General features: G+C 36.1%; 1 pseudogene; it reads left to right on the forward strand.

Moving 5' to 3' along the window:
* Nucleotides 1–4,737: 4,737 nt before the first annotated feature.
* LOC120166058 lies at nt 4,738–5,602 on the forward strand (annotated as a pseudogene).
* Nucleotides 5,603–21,661: the final 16,059 nt, after the last annotated feature.

A 21,661-nucleotide genomic window follows, 5' to 3' on the forward strand; every position in this document is an offset into this window, starting at 1 on the left:
CTGGTGATAATAAAGGAATCCGAAAAAGAAAAGAAACAATGTGTATTACTTTCTGGGTAGTACAATTGTTGGGGACAGCAACAGTGGCAGCTTCTACTGATGAAACATGAGTCAGAAACAACCAAGTTATGGTATATGTGCTTGGTGGTTGAAAATCCTTGAAATTATTGATAGATCAAGGATTATTGAAGGGTGTCGGGCTTGCAAATTAGCTTTTTGGAGCATTGCTCAAAGGGAAGAAGACGATGGTGAAATTTGGAATAGCAATCCATGATACTAAAGGTATTTTGGATTATGTTCATTCAGATGTATGGGGGCCTTCCAAGACAACTTCATTGGGAGGAACACATATGTTACTTTGTTGATGATTTTTCCCGAAGAGTTTGGGTGTATACAATGAAGACAGAGAATGAGGTGCTAGGATTTTTCCTTAAATGGAAAAAAATGGTGAAGACTCAAACAGGCAGAAAAATTAAACGTCTCAGTACAAAAAATGGTGGAGAGTACAAAAATGATCAATTTCTGAAAGTCTGTAAAGATAAGGTATTGTCAGGCACTTCACTGTCAGAAGTACACCACAATAGAATGAGGGTGGCAGAGCGTATGAACCGAACATTAGTGGAGAAGTTCGATGTATGTTATCTAATGCTGGGTTAGGCAAAGAATTTTGGGCTGAGGCTTTGGTCTATGCTTGTCACTTGTCAACCGCTTACCATCGATTGCTATTGGTGGTAAAACACCATTAGAGAAATGGTTTGGAGTACCTGCTATATATTATGATTCCTTACATGTGTTTGGTTCCACTGCATACCATGTAAGGAGTCAAAACTGGATCCAAGAGCAAAAAATGCGATCTTATGGGGATCACCTCTGGTTGTGAAAGGCTATCGTCTTTGTGTCCAGAAACAAAGAAAATAATCTTCAGCAGGGATGTTACCTTTGATGAATCTACCATGTTGGGAAAGGTGACTTTAGAAAAATTGGAGCAGACAGATGGAACTCCCAAACAGGTGGAGTTTGAAGGAAGCATAATTGACCCAGCCAATAAAGAAACTAATGTTGACTCTCCTATGGTAGAAGAAGAGTCAGATGAAGAAGAGGTTCAGACCTAAGAACCTCCACAACAACATGAATCAATTGCACTTAGAAATGAAAAGAGGATCATTAGACAACCTGCTTGTTATGCTGATATGGTCTCTTTGCATCACCAATTATAATTGATGACGTTCCTGCCACTTTTAATGGAGCATTCCAAAGTTCAGAACATAAAAAGTGGAGGATCGCTATGAATGAAGAAATGTAATCCCTTCAAAAGAATCAGACATGGAAACTAGCTAGTATTCCGAAGGGAAAGAAGGCAATTGGGTGCAAGTGGGTATATGCAAAAAAAGATGGATTTCCTAACAAGAATAACATCCACTACAAAGCAAGATTGGTGGCTAAAGGCACGATCAAACGGAGGAGAGTTGATATAATGAAGTATTTTCTCCAGTTGTAAACATTCCTCCATCAGAATTTTGTTGGCTTTGACAGCGCAGTTGGATTTAGAACTAGTTCAGATGGATGTAAAAAACTGCATTTTTACATGGAGACTTGGATGAGGAAATCTACATGACTCAACCAATTGGATTCAACGTTGCTGAAAAAAAAGATGGTGTGCAAATTAGAAAAATCGATGTACGGTTTGAAGTAATCTCCAAGGAAATGGTATAAGTGTTTTGACAAGTTTATGATAGGGCAGAAGTACACAAGAAGCAAATATGATCATTGTGTGTATTTACGCAAGCTACAAGATGGATCCTATATATCTTTTTTATGTTGATGATATGCTGATAGCTTCCAGAGTCAGACAAAAATTACGAAACTAAATACTCAATTGAACAGGGAGTTTGAGATGGAGGATCTTGGTGAAGCGAAAAAGATTCTAGCATGGAGATATCAAGGGATAAGAAATTGGGGAGGCTTTGTTTGTCTCAGAAAGAATATCTGAGGAAGGTACTAAAACGTTTTGGAATGAATGAGAAGTCAAAACCAGTTAGTACACCTCTTGCTCCTCATTTCAAGCGGTGCATCCATGTCACATAAGGATGATGCAGAACGGAATACATGTCAAAGGATCCGTATGCAAGTGTTATTGGTAGCTTGATGTATACAATGGTGTGTACGAGACCCGATATTTCACAGGCAGTTGGGGTTGTGAGCAGATATATGATGATTGGAAATGAGCATTGGCAAGTTATGAAATGGATTCTGCGGTATATTCTGAACACCGTAGATGTTGGTTTGGTCTTTCAGTAGGACAACACGATGGTCAATGTGTAGTTGGGTATTGTGATTCAGATATGTAGGTGATTTGTACAAGCGTCGATCAACTACTGGTTATGTGTTTACATTTGCAAAGGCACCAGTCAGTTGGAAGTCACCTTACAGTCAACAATGGCTTTGTCTACTACAGATGCAGAGTATATGGTAGTTACAGAGGCTGTGAAAGACAATTTGGCTTAAAGGGTTGCTTGGTGAATTGTGAATGAAAACTGAAAGCACATCAAAGTGCATTGTGACAGTTAGAGTGATATTCATTTAGCAAGAACTAGGTTTACCATGCAAGGACGAAGCACATCGATATTCGATATCACTTTGTACGGTAGATTCTAGAAGAAGGTGGAGTCATAATCCAGAAGATTCGAATTACTGAGAATATTGTTGATATGTTGACAAAAGTGGTAACTGTGGTCAAGTTTAAACTTGTTTAGACTTGGTCAATATTGTTACAAATTGAAAGATGAATTGCAGACACTACTGAAGATTGGATTTTTGAGAGATGTGTGTGGAATTGCCAAGGTGGAGATTTGTTGGTTTTTTGGCAAAGTCCCACATGGTTGTGTATAAGGAGGAGGTGAAATTCTTTTGTTATAAATAGAGACCTCTTCCTCCTTAGTTAAATATCCCACAAATATAAGCCTTCTTCACTATTAAAGGCTATTTGTATTCTTTCTCTCTTTGTAATATTTTCATCTATTAGTGAAATATTATTTTAGTAGTGTTCGAGGACATAACCTTGGGGTGATTTTTAGTATAATCGTTTTCACTAGTCACTTAGATAATAATTTTAAGGTGAATTTTGTTATATGGTGGAAATTAAACGAATTCCACAAAATATCTACTTTAATTTTTATATACTTTCTTTATGATTATTAATTATATTGTATCTCTCCTTATTTATTCAAAAATATTATATATTCTTATTATTTCAAAAAAAACTCACAGTTATTTCATTTGAATTGATATATGTTTAACTCGTAACACTAACTTTATCTAGTAAGTTATAATAAGAATTAATCCAAAAATTATTATATAAAATAATAAAACTTATTTTTTATTTTATAATAGATGACTTTATTAAGTTAAAATGATTACAAGTATCTATTTTAAATAATCTTAATCATTTGATAATAAATGTTCAATCATATTTGTATCGTTGATTTTTGAACCCTTAATCTAAAAGTAACAAAATTTTTTACTAGAAAGTAAGTTAGTTCGTGGGACGTTTATTAGTTTATCTACTTTTAGTTATAATTGAAAAAAAAAATCTCAAATTTAATCATGTAAATGGAAAATCCCCAGAATGTCTTTCGTTAACATGGAGTCTGGCCTGTGGCCCAATTTGGATCCGAGCCCTGCTTCTACCTAAATAGTTTGTTCGTATCAGCCATTCCAGTGTTTCAACTAATAAAATTAACATATTCTTGAGCAAGTCAACAACTAGGGGGATGCCCATTTGTGTTTCTTGATATAGATCCTCCATCCAAGGTAACTACTCAACCTACTGATTTCTGTTTAGGAACGAAAGCAATTTCTGGAATCTGAACTAAGTTTTTGCTTCCTTTTGTTCTGACTATGATAATAATTCTTTTTAATTTGATTTATTGTAAAAACGAAAATAAGAAATTTCCTTTTTCAGCCAATGCTGGATTCCCAAGTTTGAGCTTTGGGTGCTTAGAGTTGCTAAGTGTTTAAATTGAATCTATGAGGTAGTGGTTGCTTAATTACCTAAAAGAGTGTCTGGATTTGATGCTTAATTAGTAGGGGTGAGCAAAACTCTCGAAAAAGTTTCAAGTAAAATTGTAATCAAATAACTAAAAATTTTAGTAATTAGTGGATTGATTTCAAGTTCAATTTGAGTCTGTCAACGTGCATGATACATGTATATCACATATAAATAATATGAAGAAATATAAATTTATATCGATATAGTTATAGAAAGTCGTTTAAATTTGAATCAATTAATTCATAACATTATAAATATTACAATAAATTTAAACATAAACTCAACAATTCGGCTCGACTCGACTCAAACTTCATAAACTCAATTTGAGAAAGTTTTAAATTTCGTTTGAGTTATAAAATAGGACTCGTCAACTGATAACTCGAAATTTTTTAACTCGGCTCGATTGAATAATCACCCCTATTAATTTGGCCTTGGTTACTTGCTCTTTGTGATATTGTTAGTTATTCTTTTTCAACTTTGGAACTTTCTTTCTTGTCCAACGTAAAGGATGTGAAAAATAGGTCCTCTGGTTAGGAACCCAATTTCATTTCATGTTCCCTCCACTTGGACAGTCTTACAGATTCGATTCCTTTGTAAGTTTTTGATATGGATAAAATGATCCAGATTTATGGCTGCTAGTTTAGTTTATTGCATCTGTTGGTCCCATACTTAATCATATTGCATTCATCATGGACGAGAATCGGAGATACTCAAGAGGTGCAATTCGACGGGAGGAGATGGCCATAAAGCTGGATTTCAGCTCTCAAGTCTATGCCAAGCACAGCTACGAATCCGTGAGATACGTAACGGTCTGTGCCTTCAGCATCGACAATTTCAAGTGAAGTCCCGAAGAAGTTCGATCTTTGATGGACTTGGTGCTTGAAAGATCGAAGAGGTACTCAAGGAAGGGCATTGTCGATAGTTACGGTGTCATAATCATATTTAACGGTCTGTGCCTTCAGCATCGACAATTTCAAGTGAAGTCCCGAAGAAGTTCGATCTTTGATGGACTTGGTGCTTGAAAAGATCGAAGAGGTACTCAAGGAAGAGGGCATTGTCGATAGTTACGGTGTCATAATCATATTTCAGGGAACCTGAACTGTTGAACGAACCAGTTAGGTCGGCAGCCGAGAGAGCTATACTTGCCACTGCTAAGAAATCCAAGGCGGTCTTGTTGTTTGTGTTGCCTACACTTCCACCAGCGAGATTTTGAATGCCGTTCAAAAATCTTTGAAGTAAAATGGGATGAAATTGACTTGTTGAATTCAAGTGGATCAGGTTACGGCTTGATCAGCCTTGGAGGGTCTAAACAGGGTGAAACTGACCACCTTATAAAACTTATCGATATCGAGAAGCATGTGTATATGGCAGCTGCACCCAACCCCATATCATATACGTACTTCGGGTGAGACACGCTGGAGCAATTTCCTTTTGTGGCAGAGCGGAAACTGTTATTTGTACTCGCCTTGGCACTTTGGCCGGAGATCAGTTCCGGGCATAATGAATTTCCAGAGATTTCGTTTTTACTCGGACAAGAAAAGGAAGCAGTTATAAAATGCTCCTATATTGATTCGCTTGGACTTGTTTTTGGTGTCCTTGCTGCCATTGCATACCAGAGAATGCGAGAAATCGATCGCAGATTAGAATTGGAGGGACTGATTACATGGTAGGTTGTCTGAGTTATATACCGACAGTTATACTCGATATGCTAAGAGGATAACGGTAGATGATAGAGCGAAAGACTTTACGACGTGCTCAGGTTCGTACCTCGTGAAAACGACCGGATTATATCTAGAACTGATGGTTCTGTGATTGAGAACAACCTTCCGATTAGTGGACTTGTCTATATGGTTTAAGGTTTTAGTTTTCCTTGTTTGGGCTCCAGGAATTTGACGCTTATGAATACATGTCATGTTAGGTTCGCAGGTTTCGATGTTGAGTTTTGAACAAGTTTGACACTCAGAACTGTTGGATTTTGTGTGTGTAAATATACATTAAAGATTTAAGATGATGCAGAACCAGAATCAGGTTAATGAATTCCAGTCTCTTACAGTAAAAGAAAAAACAGTTGAATTAATCAGATATGTATGATAAAACTTGCAAAAAATATATAGGCATTTGTTCCATAAGCGTTGCTTATTCTCTTGCGTTTCAAGAAGATCCTCCAACAACTTGTTATCCAGGCACTCAAATTCTATGACTTCGGTTCCACGTTTTAATCCTGTCGTAACCGTCTTTCGGTTGGGCCCAGAGAAATTGAGTTTCGACTTGAAAAATGTGGATTGGAGTCGCCACCTACCACTTTAAAACGAATTTAGGTGGGTCGGACACCATCTTACATGATCTGCTTTGTACCAGAAACGTGTCGGGTTCGGGAGTCGGTTACGGCCAATGAAGGATTAGCACTCTTGAACCGCCCTTTCGGTACTAATTAATTTACCAGTTGTCTTAATTGCGAAAAATTTAAAATTAAATTTAAAACCCGATTCGAAGTACTTACCTTTGATCGAATGAAATTTCTCTAAAAAATCAAAAATGTTAGACAAAAAATAATAAATTAATGTTAAATAAATAAAAAAATAATAATAAAAACATATATAATAATAATAATAAATAAAAACCGAAATCACAGGAAAAAAATATAAATAAGTATATAAAAATAAATTAAAGATAAAAAAAGAAATAAAATACAAAATAAAAATATATAAGAAGGGTAAATAAAAATAATAATAAATAAAGAGTACAAATGAAATGGTGGCTGGCCATTTTGGTCATGTTAGTCAATGTTTTAGCGTTGAATTAGCACACAAGATTAGGATAATGTTTACAGCAGCCGCTAATGTAGCCTCTGATCTTGCATATTGACTGAAGTCCAACTCACGAATTTTCTCAAAAAAAAAATAAATAAAAAGTTAAAACAAAGATAATTATAAAAAAAAATCGGGGACTAAATAATAAATAAATAAATAAAAATGGATTAAAATGTGAACATGTTAAATTTGGAATCCACATTGAAATGCAAATTAAACTCAATGACGAAATTATAAATATTACAAAACTTGAGTACTGCAGAGGAGGTTTACCCATAATATTTGAAGGATCAATGGGAGAGTTTACCCAAAGTTCAAAATCACTTGGGCATTTGCTTAATATCACGCAACAAAAAGCCAAAACAATGGTTTTTCTATTTATTTGCTTCGATGGCTTCTGCTTTCTCCCAGCTCTTCCTTCCTCGCTCAAGTAGTGGCCAACACGACCGATCCTCCGATGAGCCGAAGCAAGCCATGCCTCGGCCACCCTATATGGGTGGGCATCCGACTCCAATCGCAACTCCGTTCGCAGCCATCGTCGTTGGAGCGGGTTATCAACAAACCCGCGAGCTATTCATGGCTGTGGTAAGGCATATCTTCTCCGGGGAAGCACAACTGGCTTGGGTCGCGGATGGGCAACGCCGGTTGACCGTGAAACCTTCCCCAGTCGGTTCTGATTTGGGTTTTGCCGCCGTTTCCGTGTGGTGGCCTTCCGTTTAGGGCTCCGGCAAGGTCGAGAGTGTCTAGGGGCCACTGTCTTTTCCTTCTGATTCCCTTTTGTTTTTTTAGTGTTTCCCCTCCGTTTTTTCAACCCGAAATCACCTTGCGTATTCGTGTGATTTTTGCCCAAAAATCCTCCTCCCTTACAATAGAATGATTATATGAATTTATAGGGTTTGAATGCCCCTATTTTTTGGTGTTTTAATCCTAGTAGAAATCTAACACTGCGTTTATTGGCCTTGTTGTTTCCACGAAATCCAAATGCCGATAAATCCGGCTGGTTAGCTACGTAGGAGGCGTGCTGCGCGGGGAAACTTTGGACGAGGGAGCTTGCGGCGCAGAAGAAAACCTACTAGGGTTATGGAAACCCTAGCCCTGATTCAGGAGCGGGTTGCGTGCTTTGGGTTTAGCATAGGGTAGCTGATTTTGGGTCCCATATGGGCCAGTAACTTTGTATTGGACCTGCAATATGTAACATAAAATAATATATGTTAATAAAAAAAAATATTATATATATATATAATATATAATACATATATATGTATGTTTTGGTCAAAAAAGTGTGTCTCAGCTGCCCCTCTTTGCCCATAGTCGTGTAACGGGGATAGGGCAAAGATTAAAAGACACACTTTTCGTTTAACATAAATGTTTCCAAATTTAACACCATCCACATAATGGTCAAATCCCATCGAATATCTGTTGTAGAGTTGAAATCCGATATTTGATTGGTTTGTCAATTTGGATTAATCAGGAAATGACTCCGTCGTAGCGAGGAGGTCACTGGAAACTTTGAGCACGATCGTGAAGTTGAAATTGAACTCAAAAGCTTGGCAAGCCTCTGAACCGTCTTCTGGCTCAAGATACTTCGTCGTGAAGGTGAAATTTATCCTGAAGACTTTGTGTTGTTGTTACAGATGACTCCTTCGTATGAAGTTGGGTCAATCTATTTGTGAAGTTGGAATCGTATAGGGCCCCTTCGTCGTGAAGTTGAGCCTGAGTATTGGATATCCTTCGTTGTAAAGTTGAAATCCAATGTAGGTTGTGTTGTTTCGAGGCCAATATCATTCTTCGTGAAGTTGAAATTGACTCCGAAATTGGGAAATTATTTGTTGGCAATCAGCCGTCCATTCGTTGTGAAGTTGAACTTGTGTTGTCTTGAGTGGCACGATATCCCCCGTCGTGGAGTTAAAATCACAGATGGCCCCTTCCGAGTCCAATATCCTCCGCCGTGAAGTTGAAATTGGCTCTGAAATTGGGAAATTGTTTATTGACAACCAGCGGTCCCTTCGTCGTGAAGTTGAACTTGCGTTGTCTGCAGTCCAATATCCTTCGTTGTGAAGTTGAAATTGGCTCTAAAATTGAGAAGTTGTTTGTTGACAATCAGCGGTCCCTTTGTCGTGAAGTTGAACTTGCGTTGTCTGGAGTCCAATATCCTTCGTTATGAAGTTGAAATTGGCTCTGAAATTGGGAAGTTGTTTATTGACAACCAGCGGTCCCTTCGTCGTGAAGTTGAACTTGCGTTGTCTTGAGTCCAATATCATTCGTTGTGAAGTTGAAATTGGCTCTAAAATTGGGAGATTTTTATTGACAACCAGCGGTCCCTTCGTCGTGAAGTTGAACTTGCGTTGTCTGGAGTCCAATATCCTTCGTTGTGAAGTTGAAATTGGCTCTGAAATTGAGAAGTTGTTTGTTGACAACCAGTGGTCCCTTCGACGTAAAGTTGAACTTGTGCTGTCTTGAGTCCAATATCCTTCGCTGTGAAGTTGAAATTGGCTCTGAAATTGGGAAGCTGTTTGTTGACAACCAGCGGTCCCTTCGTCGTGAAGTTGAACTTGCGTTGTCTGGAGTCTAATATCCTTCGTTGTGAAGTTGAAATTGACTCTGAAATTGAGAAGTTGTTTGTTGACAACCAGCGGTCCCTTCGTCGTGAAGTTGAACTTGCGTTGTCTGGAGTCCAATTTCCTTCGCTGTGAAGTTGAAATTGGCTCTGAAATTGAGAAGTTGTTTGTTGACAACCAGCGGTCCCTTCGTCGTGAAGTTGAACTTGCGTTGTCTCTAGTGGCACGATATCCTCCGTCGTGAAGTTGAAATCGCGGATGGCCCATTCGTTGTGAAGTTGAGCATTGACTTGAATATCCTTCGTCGTGAAGTTAAAATCCAAGTATTGTATGTTGCGGGTGGACACAATTCCCTTCGCCGTGAAGTTGAAACCGTGGAGACCCCTTTATTGTAAAGTTTGGCTTCGAGCTAGATATCCTTCGTCGTGAAGTTGAAACCCACTCTCGAGCAAATTATGTTGTTTCGAGATAAACTTTCAATCTGTCGAGTTGGTCGAAGTGTAGCTTCTTGCTGCTGAGTTAAGCAACCAACATGAATCTTTAAAGGTGCTTTTGAATCGAGTATCTTTCGTGTGAAGTCGAAACTTGACTCTAAAGCTACAAAAATTATGTGGAAAATGATAATATGATGCTCTAAAATGTATGCATAAGATGCATGTAATATGAATTGGTTCTGTTTATCTCTTGAAAAGGTTTGATAATTTGCACTAGGAGGTTGAATCCCCAAAGATGCCCCAAACATCAAAAAATACCCCAATATTTGATGTTGAATCTTCAAAGATGCCCCAATGTTCCTCATTTTCTTGCTTCATCATTGATTCTGAGCATGAGTTTGTGTCTAAGGTACATGTCATTTACCAAGATCCACTCTAGAGAGACTGTCTTGTTTGAAAAAAATTTTTCTTTCTCTTTTATTTTCAAAGCTATGAAAATATCAATTAAAAGAGTTTTGAAAAATGTTTGATCCAAAGTTTTGAAAATATTGTCACTTTCACGGTTTTACAATTGAGACGAATCATAAAACTAGAGTTCATTGGATATCAAATGTTTAATAACAATGTTAATCCTTCAATAAATTATAGCTATTTGACACTGCCAAGATCAAAGCTATCTTTGGGAAATGGTTAAGTAAGGAAAGGATAAAAAGTCTCAGGTTATTGTGTTTGGTCAAAGGTTTGGCATTTGATGCTCAAAGGATTGATGAGGTAGCTTGCATGCTCCTCTGCTAGAAGTGTTCTCTGACTCCCAACCTTCATTGTCACACTCGGATTGTGCGATGCCTTATCAAGGAATTTGCGTGATCGCCTCAATTTGCACAATTTTATATTCGAGCCACCTTTTTAGGTTTTCAACTTGAACCCTCCTTTGGTTTCAAGACGTTATTTAGGATTTACGTCTTGAACCCCCCCTTTGTTATTTTTCTCTACCATGCATTAATTACATTGTTTTTTGCAAACAAAGATTAATCCTGATGGGCGGGAAAATCTGAAGATAGTCTCTTCTGTTTAGAAAATCCATGTATGATTAGAAGGGACTTTTAAGGCACGTAATGTAGGCCGGGTTCATGGTTATGAAGAAAAGGATAAAGGCCCAAACAAGTGTTTCAGGGTGTTGAACCAAGGATCAATTCATTCTGATGCCTTCAATCTTGCTCAAAATGTTTCTCTCTTGATGCCTAGATCTCGAGTGAAGTGATTCAGTGATTCGTGAATGATTGTGCTTGATCAATCTCATAGTTGAAGCTTGATGTACCATTTGTCTTTAGGGAATCTTTGCATGTGCTTTTTTGTCCCTTTTTCTTTTTGATTTTTGTTCTTTCTTTTTTTCTTTTTTGTTCTTCTTTTTTTTTCTTCTTTTCTTCTTTTCTTTTTGTTTTGATTGAATCTTCGCACTTGGCATTTGATTCACCTTTCGGTATCTCATCTGAATCAATGCATTCACTCATGCGAGCAGATTTGCTCCACCTTGCCCCCTAGTGTGGAGGGGTGATCCTTGGTTAGGGTTTGAATCAGAAGAAAAAACACTATAGGCTCAAAAGGGACACAAGGGATATATTTTTTTCTCCTGTTGTGAAGGGATAAAGAAAGAAAGCCGTTCATCATTTCATACATGGAAGTCCTCACAGAAGAGGTATCCCCAGGGGGATAGATTTGCAGGATTAATTCTATTCACATGAAAACAGTGTAATTAATGCATGATAGGATTATTTCAAATGAATTGTTTTTTGTTGCTCCTTGCTCCCAACATGTCTCAATGTTCAGGTCCCGCGAGATGCCCCAAGTTGTCTTAGAATAATGCTCATATTCAAATGAACAACTCAATGCCTTGGGTTTTAACGGTAAGAAAAGGTTAATTTTGAGTCTAAAAAGACAATGATGTGATATTATTGACTCAAAGAAAGGTATGGCTGTATCAGAAAGATAAAGGCAATGTTCAAGAATTTCAAAGGGAGGTAATGTCAAAATTTGTTTTTTTGGTAATGGTCATGAGTTATTTTGGGCAAAAAATCGAGGTATTTTATTTTGGGGTTTGAGACAGGGTAAGAAAGGTCTAATCTTGTCATATGTCAAAAATCTATAATTTTTGAAGAATTAAAAGAATCCTTAATTCATTTAAATTCGAAGAAATAAAGATTAAATTTGTTCAATTGCTCCACCTTAGAAAGTAGCATGAATTCAATCGTTTAAAGATTAAGCAAGATCAAAGACGTGTTCAAACAAAACAATCCTCTAGGTGCAAAAATGGTATATGCATGCCCCATTCTTCGGCTGTCCATGCCCCTGGATCCATCAGTTTTTGGATATCGCGCTTCAGTGCCTTATAGTTCTCAGAGGAATGTTTGGAGCATCCTATGTGGCAACTACAAACAGCTTCAACATCGTAGGCCTTAGGATAAGTGGACTCTTTTCTCAGATCATCTTGGCAGGCTTAGTCGTACAACTAGCTGATCGGGCTCATTCATTGTGATTTTAGTTTTTTTTTTGATGTTACAATCTTGCTTCCATGTGGTGTCATGTGGTTAAAACCACTTCATCCCATTCTCCATGAAGAAATTTCATGTTTATGAAAATGCTTAAAAATGAAATGTATATGCAAAATGCAAAAATGCATGAAATGTTCGAGGCATTGATCCAAAAACATGTATGTTATTATAAATAATCTTTATTGGGAAAAAAGTGTTTTATCTTTTAAGAGACAATAAGCATATTTAAAGGGACATCCAGACTAAATCCTCTAGACCCGGAACAGGTGACTAGTCATTTGCCTTCGTCTTCATCGGTTGAATAACCTGTTGAACCGCTCCGGCTCCCTGGATGAACGTGAAATATTGAGTTGATTTTTTGTACGGTTCCCAAAAGTATTGAATGATGCATCTCTGGTTCATCCTTATTGAATCGGAAACTCTATTGAAATCCTCCATCAAAGGATTATCCGAAGTCCATTTGCTTGTTTCTTGAATTTGTCGACAGTGACTTGTCATCTTGTTCTTGTTGTCTTTGAATGGACTCTCGAGGTTAGTAACATTTTTCTTTGCCTGCCACCTTTGTCAACCCAAAGTTAACTTTTGATGTACTGGTTGTGGGCACCTCGACTTGATCGAATGTGACACATAGTTGCCTTGCAAATTGTCATTCTTTCTTCTGAGTCTTCTGACCATAGTTGGACCCCTACGTCTTCATTCTTGTATTACAACCCCTTTGTCCATTAATGCAAATTATTCATGTTTAACAAACACGTTTTTGGTGGATCAACGCCTCTTAATGATGCGAATGACAAAAACAAATAAAAGAGGACAAAATAAAAAGTTAGTGAGGTAAATCAAAAATAATAAATGAAAATCCTACCCCATATGATATCTACCCGAACATGCTTAGCATTCCTACCCGGACATAAATTCTATCCCGCATGCTAATTTCAAACAAATGCTAACGCAATTGTCTAGTCATGCTTTGAACAGAAGTAAAGCAGGAAATAAAATCAAACAGCCTAGGGTTTGGAATAAGGTTTTGGGGTGGGCTCTAACTCCTTCAAAGTCTCTCAGTTAAGTTCTAAAACACGGTACCCGAGTTCTCCTTGCTGGTGCCCCATTGGGCTTACCAGACCCTTAGTCCTAAACCATCACAGGCTTGTGTGGACTAAGTTAAACTCGAGAGGAAACATCCCTTATGCCCATACGGAGAATAATTCACACGAAGACATAAGGTATATGAATCCCGAAGGCTACTTGCTAGGCCCGCACGGGAATAAATTCACACGAAGGTGTCGCTTTCACCCCCACTTAAATAGGGTTCAGAGCTCGGGTATATAGCCTTAGACGAAAAATCTTTAAGGGCTGAAATCATTAGAAACGGTTAGTACAACTATTTACTTGAAAAAAATAATCAAAGATAAATAATTGGAATCGAAATAAATAAAAATTTAAACTTGTAATTTTTGCTAAAAAAGACAACAAAATTAATTATGGCCTGACTCTACCGTCCCCAGCGGAGTCGCCAAGCTGTCGTAAACCGTCTTTCGGGTTGGGCCCCGAAATGGGCTTCGACTTGAAAAATGTGGATGGAGTCGCCACCGACCACTTTAAAACGAATTTAGGTGGGTCGGACACCATCTTACCTAATCTGCGTTTGTACCAGAAACGTGTCGGGTTCGGGAGTCGGTTACGGCAAGGAAGGATTAGCACTCTTGAACCGCCCTTTCGGTACCAATTAATTTACCAGTTGTCTTAATTGCGAAAAATTTAAATTAAATTTTAAAACCCGATTCAAAGTACTTACTTTGATCGAATGAAATTTCTCTAAAAAAATCAAAAATGTTAGACAAAAAATAATAAATTAATGTTAAAAATATAAATAAAATAATAATAATAAAAATAAATAATAATAATAAATAAAAAATGAAATCACAGAAAAAATTATAAAAAGTATATAAAAATAAATTAAAGATAAACAAAAGAAATAAATAAAAATAAAAATATATAAGAAGGGTAAAAAAAATAACTAAATAAAGAGTACAAATGAATGGTGGCTGGCCATTTTGGTCATGTTAGTTAATGTTTTAGCGTTGAATTAGCAACAAGATTAGGATAATGTTTACAGCAGCCGCAATGTAGCCTTGTCTTGCATATTGCCTGAAGTCCAACTCATGAATTTTCCAAAAAAATAAAATAAATAAAAAGTTAAAACAAAGATAATTATAAAAAAAAATCGGGGACTAAATAATAAATAAATAAAAAAGGTGATAAATGTGAACATGTTAAATTTGGAATCCACATTGAAATGCAAATTAAACTCAATGACGAAATTATAAATATATTAAAACTTGAGTACTGCAGAGGAGGTTTACCCATAATATTTGAAGGATCAATGGGAGAGTTTACCCAAAGTTCAAAATCACTTGGGCATTTGCTTAATATCACGCAACAAAAAGCCAAAACAATGGCTTTTCTATTTATTTGCTCGATGGCTTGCTTTCTCCAGCTCTTCCTTCCTCGCTCAAGTAGTGGCCAACACGGCCGATCCTCCGATGAGCCGAAGAAAGCCAGCCTCGGCCACCTATATGGGGTGGGCATCCGACTCCAATCGCAATCCGTTCGCAGCCATCGTCGTGGAGCGGGTTATCAACAAACCCGCGAGCTTTGGGCTAGCAAACCCGCCTTTCCGCCACCATGTTCGGCTATCATGGCTGTGGTAGATATGTGGCCAACACGGCCGATCCTCCGATGAGCGAAGCAAGCCAAGCCTCGGCCACCCTATATGGGTGGGCATCCGACTCCAATCGCAACTCCGTTCGCAGCCATCGTCGTTGGAGCGGGTTATCAACAAACCCGCGAGCTTTGGGCTAGCAAACCCGCCTCTTCCGCCACCATGTTCGGCTATTCATGGCTGTGGTAAGACATATCTTCTCCGGGGAAGCACAACTGGCTTGGGTCGCGGATGGGCAATGCCGGTTGATCGTGAAACCTTCCCCAGTCGGTTCTGATTTGGGTTTTGCCGCCGTTTCCGTGTGGTGGCCTTTCGTTTAGGGCTCCGGCAAGGCCGAGAGTGTCTAGGGGCCACTGTCTTTTCCTTCTGATTCCCTTTTGTTTTTTTAGTGTTTCCCCTTCGTTTTTCAACACGAAATCACCTTGCGTATTCGTGTGATTTTTGCCCAAAAATCCTCCTCCCTTACAATAGAATGATTACATGAATTTATAGGGTTTGAATGCCCCTATTTTTTGGTGTTTTAATCCAAGTAGAACTCTAACACTGCGTTTATTGGCCTTGTTGTTTCCACGAAATCCAAATGCCGATAAATCTGGCTGGTTAGCTACGTAGGAGGCGTGCTGCGCGGGAAAACTTTGGACGAGGGAGCTTGCGGCGCAGAAGAAAACCTGCTAGGGTTATGGAAACCCTAGCCCTGATTCAGGAGCTTGTGGTGCTTTGGGTTTAGCATAGGGTAGCTGATTTTGGGTCTCATATGGGCCAGTAACTTTATATGGACCTACATATGTAACATAAAATAATATATGTAATAAAAAAATAATAATATTATATATATATAATATATAATACATATATATGTATGTTTTGGTCAAAAAAGTGTCTACAAATCCAAAAACGATGGGGGCGATGTCGGATTCTGATATTGGTACTCGTCCGGCAGTTGAGAATAGCCAAGTGAATCCGAAAAGCGACAGCGGCCCTATCATAGTCATAGGCCCTTGCAGCCTCTTTGGCTACCTCAAAAGTTCCTCCAGAGGTATACAAATTGCCAATCAAACTTCAGCAAATAAAATAAAATATATTTTCATTTTTAATTTTGAGCTTTGAAGGTGGTCAGCAGGGACAGAGCTCCTTAAGTTCCTATTAAATTTTATATATTCTATATAGTTTTGATTTAATAGTATTTTTGGTTCATATAAAAATAAAAATTTAAAATTTAAAAAATAAAATTTATTAAATATTTAATCAGTAGGGGTCGAACTAAAGAATGATAAGTCTGTGTTCTCAAATTTTTTGGTCTCATTACAATTTAAGTCACTGTAAGTTTAAATATTAGACAAATTAGAAGTTTTCTTTTGAGTTTTGAATATATATATTTTTTAATTTTGGGTGAATACAATGTAATATATGTACAAAAAACTTTTAAAACGCTCATATCCCTACATGAGTGCTTGAACCCTAGACCTTAAGGATAACAATAATCCCTTAATCACTAAGGTCGCTTGGTTCATGTTGAATTTCAAATTTAAATACCTAATAAATTTTTATATTTTTTTAAATAGTCTAATATTTCGATTTATGTCAATATTTAATTATGGTTCGTCCATGGTGGTGGGGGAATAAATTTGTGAATTTTGTTGGTTCAACTTCAAAAGCTTAGTGGCTTAGTTTTGCAACTTTTCCCACATTATTCAAACCCAATGAGTCAAATACGGAGAGAAATTCAAGCCCAACCATTTTGAAAACCGACATAGCTAAAAATAAATTCTTCAATTTCGAAACAATTATATTATGCCCTCGGTCCCCGTTCTCTTTAAACTTTAAAAATAATGTAAGAAAATATTTTAATTCACTTTACATGATTATTATTAACAGGGCCGGCTACTAGGGGTATATCTTGAGCAACTGTTTAAGGTCTCATTTTTTTATAGGATTCCTAATTTTTTATTATATATTTTTTTTAATTTTTTTAATTGAGTTTTTTTAATTTTTCTCAATTTTATTTGTATTTTTATAATTGAGGCCTCTATTTTTTTTAATCTTACTTTTTATAATTAAGACCCTTAATTTTTTCAATCTCACTTTGTAACTTTATAATTTAGCTCTTAATTTTTTTAATCTGACTTTCTACCTTTTTAATCGAGGCCCCTAATTTTTTAATCTCACTCTTTACCTCTATAATTGAGGCCCTATTGTTTTCAATCCCATTTTTTAATTATATAATTTAGACACTTAATTTTTTAAACCTCGCTTTTTACCTTTGATATTGAGGCCCCTATTTTTCAAACTCACCTTTTACCTTTATAATTGATGCTCCTAATTTTTTTCAATAATACTTTTTACTTTTATAGTTTAAGCCCATATTTAATCAATTTTTATAATTTATTAATCTAATATTAAATTAATTGTTCAAAAATAATATAATATACTTTCGTAATATAAAAACACATACTTTAGTTTCGCTCAGGGTCCTGAAAATGTCTTAGATGACTCTGATAATTGAACATATTAAATTTTGTTGTTGTATACTGAAAATATATAAATTAATATTATCTTATAATCACTCTAGACTAATAAAAAAATATTGAATTTTAATATATAAATTTTCCATTTAAGGATATGGAATAATAAATAATTTATCCTCCCGTAGCCGTCAATATTGAATAAGCAAAAACAAAGTCTCATCGTGTGTTATAGATTTGTACGAGGTGTATACCTCTCTCCCACAGCTTCCTGGAAGCAGCACTTATACTGTTGCAATACCCAAAACTAAAACAAAATTAAAACGCCATTGTTTTATTTCTACAATTTTATAACCTAACAATTAGTCACTAAACATCGACATTATTGATTAATCCATAGTTATATAGTTTAATGACTTGGTGCATTGCATTTACCCGATGTCGGTCTGGAGTGGCATGGCTCTGTGATCGATTTGGATTCGGTCGTCCCCACCATCATTTAAATTAACGGTTGAAACTTAACATTTTTTAATTTAATTACATATGAATCATTAATTTTGTTCCTCATATAGTATACACTTAGCTTTGGACCTTTGAAGAATTTAAGACTTCCAAACCCTTGACGAGTTTTGATGTGAAATCGAATCATATTTAAACACAAATTAAGATTAAGAATAGGGTTGTAAACGAGCAGAGTCGAGCTCTCGAGTATTGTTGAGCTCGACTCGACTTGAAAACTTTAAAATAAAACTCGACTCGCTCGAAAACTCGCGAGCCTAACATTAAAGCTCGAAATGAAAAAAAAAATCTTAAACTTAACTCGATTGAAGCCTCAAACTCGAACCACACCTTAATTACGTGAAAATCTTATACTATATTTAAAAAATCAACACATAAATATTAATATTATTAACAATTTATTTTCTTAAAAATAAAATCTTAATATTATATTTTCGAGGCTCACGAACTTTTTCGAGTCGAATCAAGTAGTTCGTTTCGGTTCGTTAAGAACTCGAGCCGAGTATTTATCGAGTTTTGATCGAATTGATCTCGAGTAGCTCACGATATGTCTTGCCTCATTTACAACCCTAATTAGAAGGGACCAATATATAATTTTGTGGAGCTTAGGTATAATCATCGATTTAACTAAAAGTAGAAGAAGACAACAACTATTACTATGATAGTTCATAGTATTTGGCATAAACAATCAGTTTCAACAAATTTTTATTAATCGGAGCAACTATCTTGGCCTTTTCAATAATTATAGAGTATTAGTTTGTTATTGTTATTATCCCAATGCTTATATGATATAGTGATGGAGGCCACAATGGATGTCCAACTCAATATCTATAATCTTAGGTTAAACTATAAAATATAATTATAACACTAAATGTTTCAAATTAATTTTTGTTAATATTTTCATCATAATTTAGATTCATGCACTTTGCTTACCTTTGGTTTGTAACATGTAGGAGCAGCAAATTAATTGGTACAATTGTTCGGCCAAATGCAATATGTCAATGGCCAAGCAACTAGGCCAATGAGAATTCATTGTAGATTATTCCAACAGAACTAATAAAACAAAATAAATTTTCAGGTACCCATCACCCCACCATCAATTTTATGATTCTTTGAATGCATTTACAAGAATTAAATTAAAATTCAAACCCCAAATATATGCTTGGTTTATATATAAGTTAATAAATCATAGTATTAACTTTAAGCTTGATTAGAAATTATATGTTTGATTAGTGAAAAAGATGGAGCATGAAACACTGAATGTGGGCAGATACAACAATGTTGAATTGGATCTAACATTATCATAAGCAATAGAAAAATACAAATTGTAGATTACAAATAATTACTGTCAGAATCTGTCACATTTTATTATACGTCTGCAAAATCTTCTAGTTTGAATGGATTCATTAGCTAAGCATAAGCTCCCCACAGCCAGCACTTCATAGCTCAACATTACTAAAGCCGAGTAAAAATACAATGGTTCATGCACCTTTGCCCAAATGAATTTGAAAATGGCCGGCCGGCCCCATCCCCATTCAACTCCTCGTATCAAACCTAAAGTGCATTTTTAATATCCCGAATTGGTTATAAGATAATATTTATTTAAAAAAATTTAATCAATCGTTAATGTATACATTTTTTTGGTTATTCTCTAATTTCAAAGCTTCACCTTCACTGATCTAAATCGATTCTGGTCGAACATCTGGTTTTGGTGGGTAAGTCTTTCAGAGAATTTTTTTTTGCATACACAAGACTCGAACCTGAGTCATTGCTTATCACTTGAACCAACCCCATTGATGTTAACGTATACGTCCTACAGACACATCATTTCAATATTAATTTGATTTACATCGTCGGTTTTTATATACGGTACAACCATATTGAGTGAGAGAATTGTTTCATATACCGGATGAGTAATTTTAATCTACTATTTTAGTTTGTTTGACAGCAGCGCAATGAAGTCATCATCCATATCCCCAAATTAGGAAACTTCACCTGTTTCTCACACTCTTTCTTTTAATACACAAAGATTGAATTTATTTTTTTAAAGGTATTGATTGCTTTATTAGTTTTAATCGAATTTAAATATTCAACTACACAACTAAGACAATCAAAGCTTTTACATATATTTATTTTTTATATTTTTTAATTTTATCTTAGTCTTAAATAAAAATATGAATAATATTTTATTTATTTTAAATAATTTTTATTTTTTTCAATCAAACTGGTATCCAATTAACTTGTAAGTTCGATTTATATAAGTAGAGATGATAACTAACGCTTCATCAGGATACTTTACCAGGTAAGAAAATTATCCTTATTCTTTCAAACTGTTATTATAATGAGTAAATTGAATAAATCCTCCGATTATAAAATAGTTTTCAACTATTAAAATTATAAAATGATCTTCCAACTATCGAGGGGACTAGTTTACTTTCATAGTCGTCATATGCAATTGTTTTTTAATCTATTAGTTTAATAGTCTGGAGCAGGGATTCGAATAGAGATTGTGATTGTGTTTTCGGTTGGGTGTAAGTTTAGCGATTGCGGACATAGCGGGTGCTATTGCGGGTATCGCGGTCATATAATACGGTCGCGGAGGGCACCGCTATCTAGGGATGGAAACGGGCGGTTTCGGGCCGAGGATTAGTCTCCCGTCCCCGTTTAAAAAACCCTACCCGTCACCGTTTAAAAAATCGAGGGGATTTAAACGGGATCCCCATCAGGTAATCGGGGAAAACCGCGGGAAAAGGGTATCCCCGCTTAGCATAAACGGTTTAATTAAAGGATTGGCCGACGAAGTGAAGTCACCAGCAACAGAGCAGGAAGGTGAAGATCGGCGAGCAAGACTTGAGAGCAGTTGCAGGGAAAGTGACGAGTAGGTTAATATGTGTTCTCCTAATATTAATCTCCTTTATATATATATTTTTAATTTAAATTAAATTATTATATTATATATATAATAATTATTTTTACTATGTATCGGGCAGGGTATTTGGGTAATCGGGCGGAGATTACCAAACCCGTCTCCGTTTAAAAAATTCGGTTTTTCCCTATCCCCGTCCTCGTTTATCATCCCCGAACCCAACCCGTTTAATTCGTTTTCGGTTTTTTTCCAACGGGTTCATTTTTTTTGCCATCCCTACCGCTACCGTATATCGAGGGTGCTAGCTATTGTGTCGTGAACCGCTATTTAAATCCTTGGTCTGGAGTGATTATAAGATATTTATTCAGAATCTTTCGTTTAATTCGTTTTCGGTTTTTTTCCAACGGGTTCAGTTTTTTTTGCCATCCCTACCGCTACCGTTATATCGAGGGTGCTAGCTATTGTGGTCGTGAACCGCTATTTAAATCCTTGGTCTGGAGTGATTATAAGATATTTATTCAGAATCTTTCTAATCATTGACAATACACACTCCTTATAAACGCATTTGCTCGAACTCAAACTCTCTAAGAAGAATAACACTCTCTTGACCACTGAAATTATTGATATTAAATATGATTCTTAATGCAATAGTATAAAGACACTAAAGAAAATTTGACCCTACCTTATATGTGATCA

This window comes from Hibiscus syriacus, unplaced genomic scaffold, assembly GCF_006381635.1.
Source record: "Hibiscus syriacus cultivar Baekdansim isolate YM2019G1 unplaced genomic scaffold, ASM638163v2 tig00111621_pilon, whole genome shotgun sequence".
NCBI lineage: Eukaryota > Viridiplantae > Streptophyta > Magnoliopsida > Malvales > Malvaceae > Hibiscus > Hibiscus syriacus.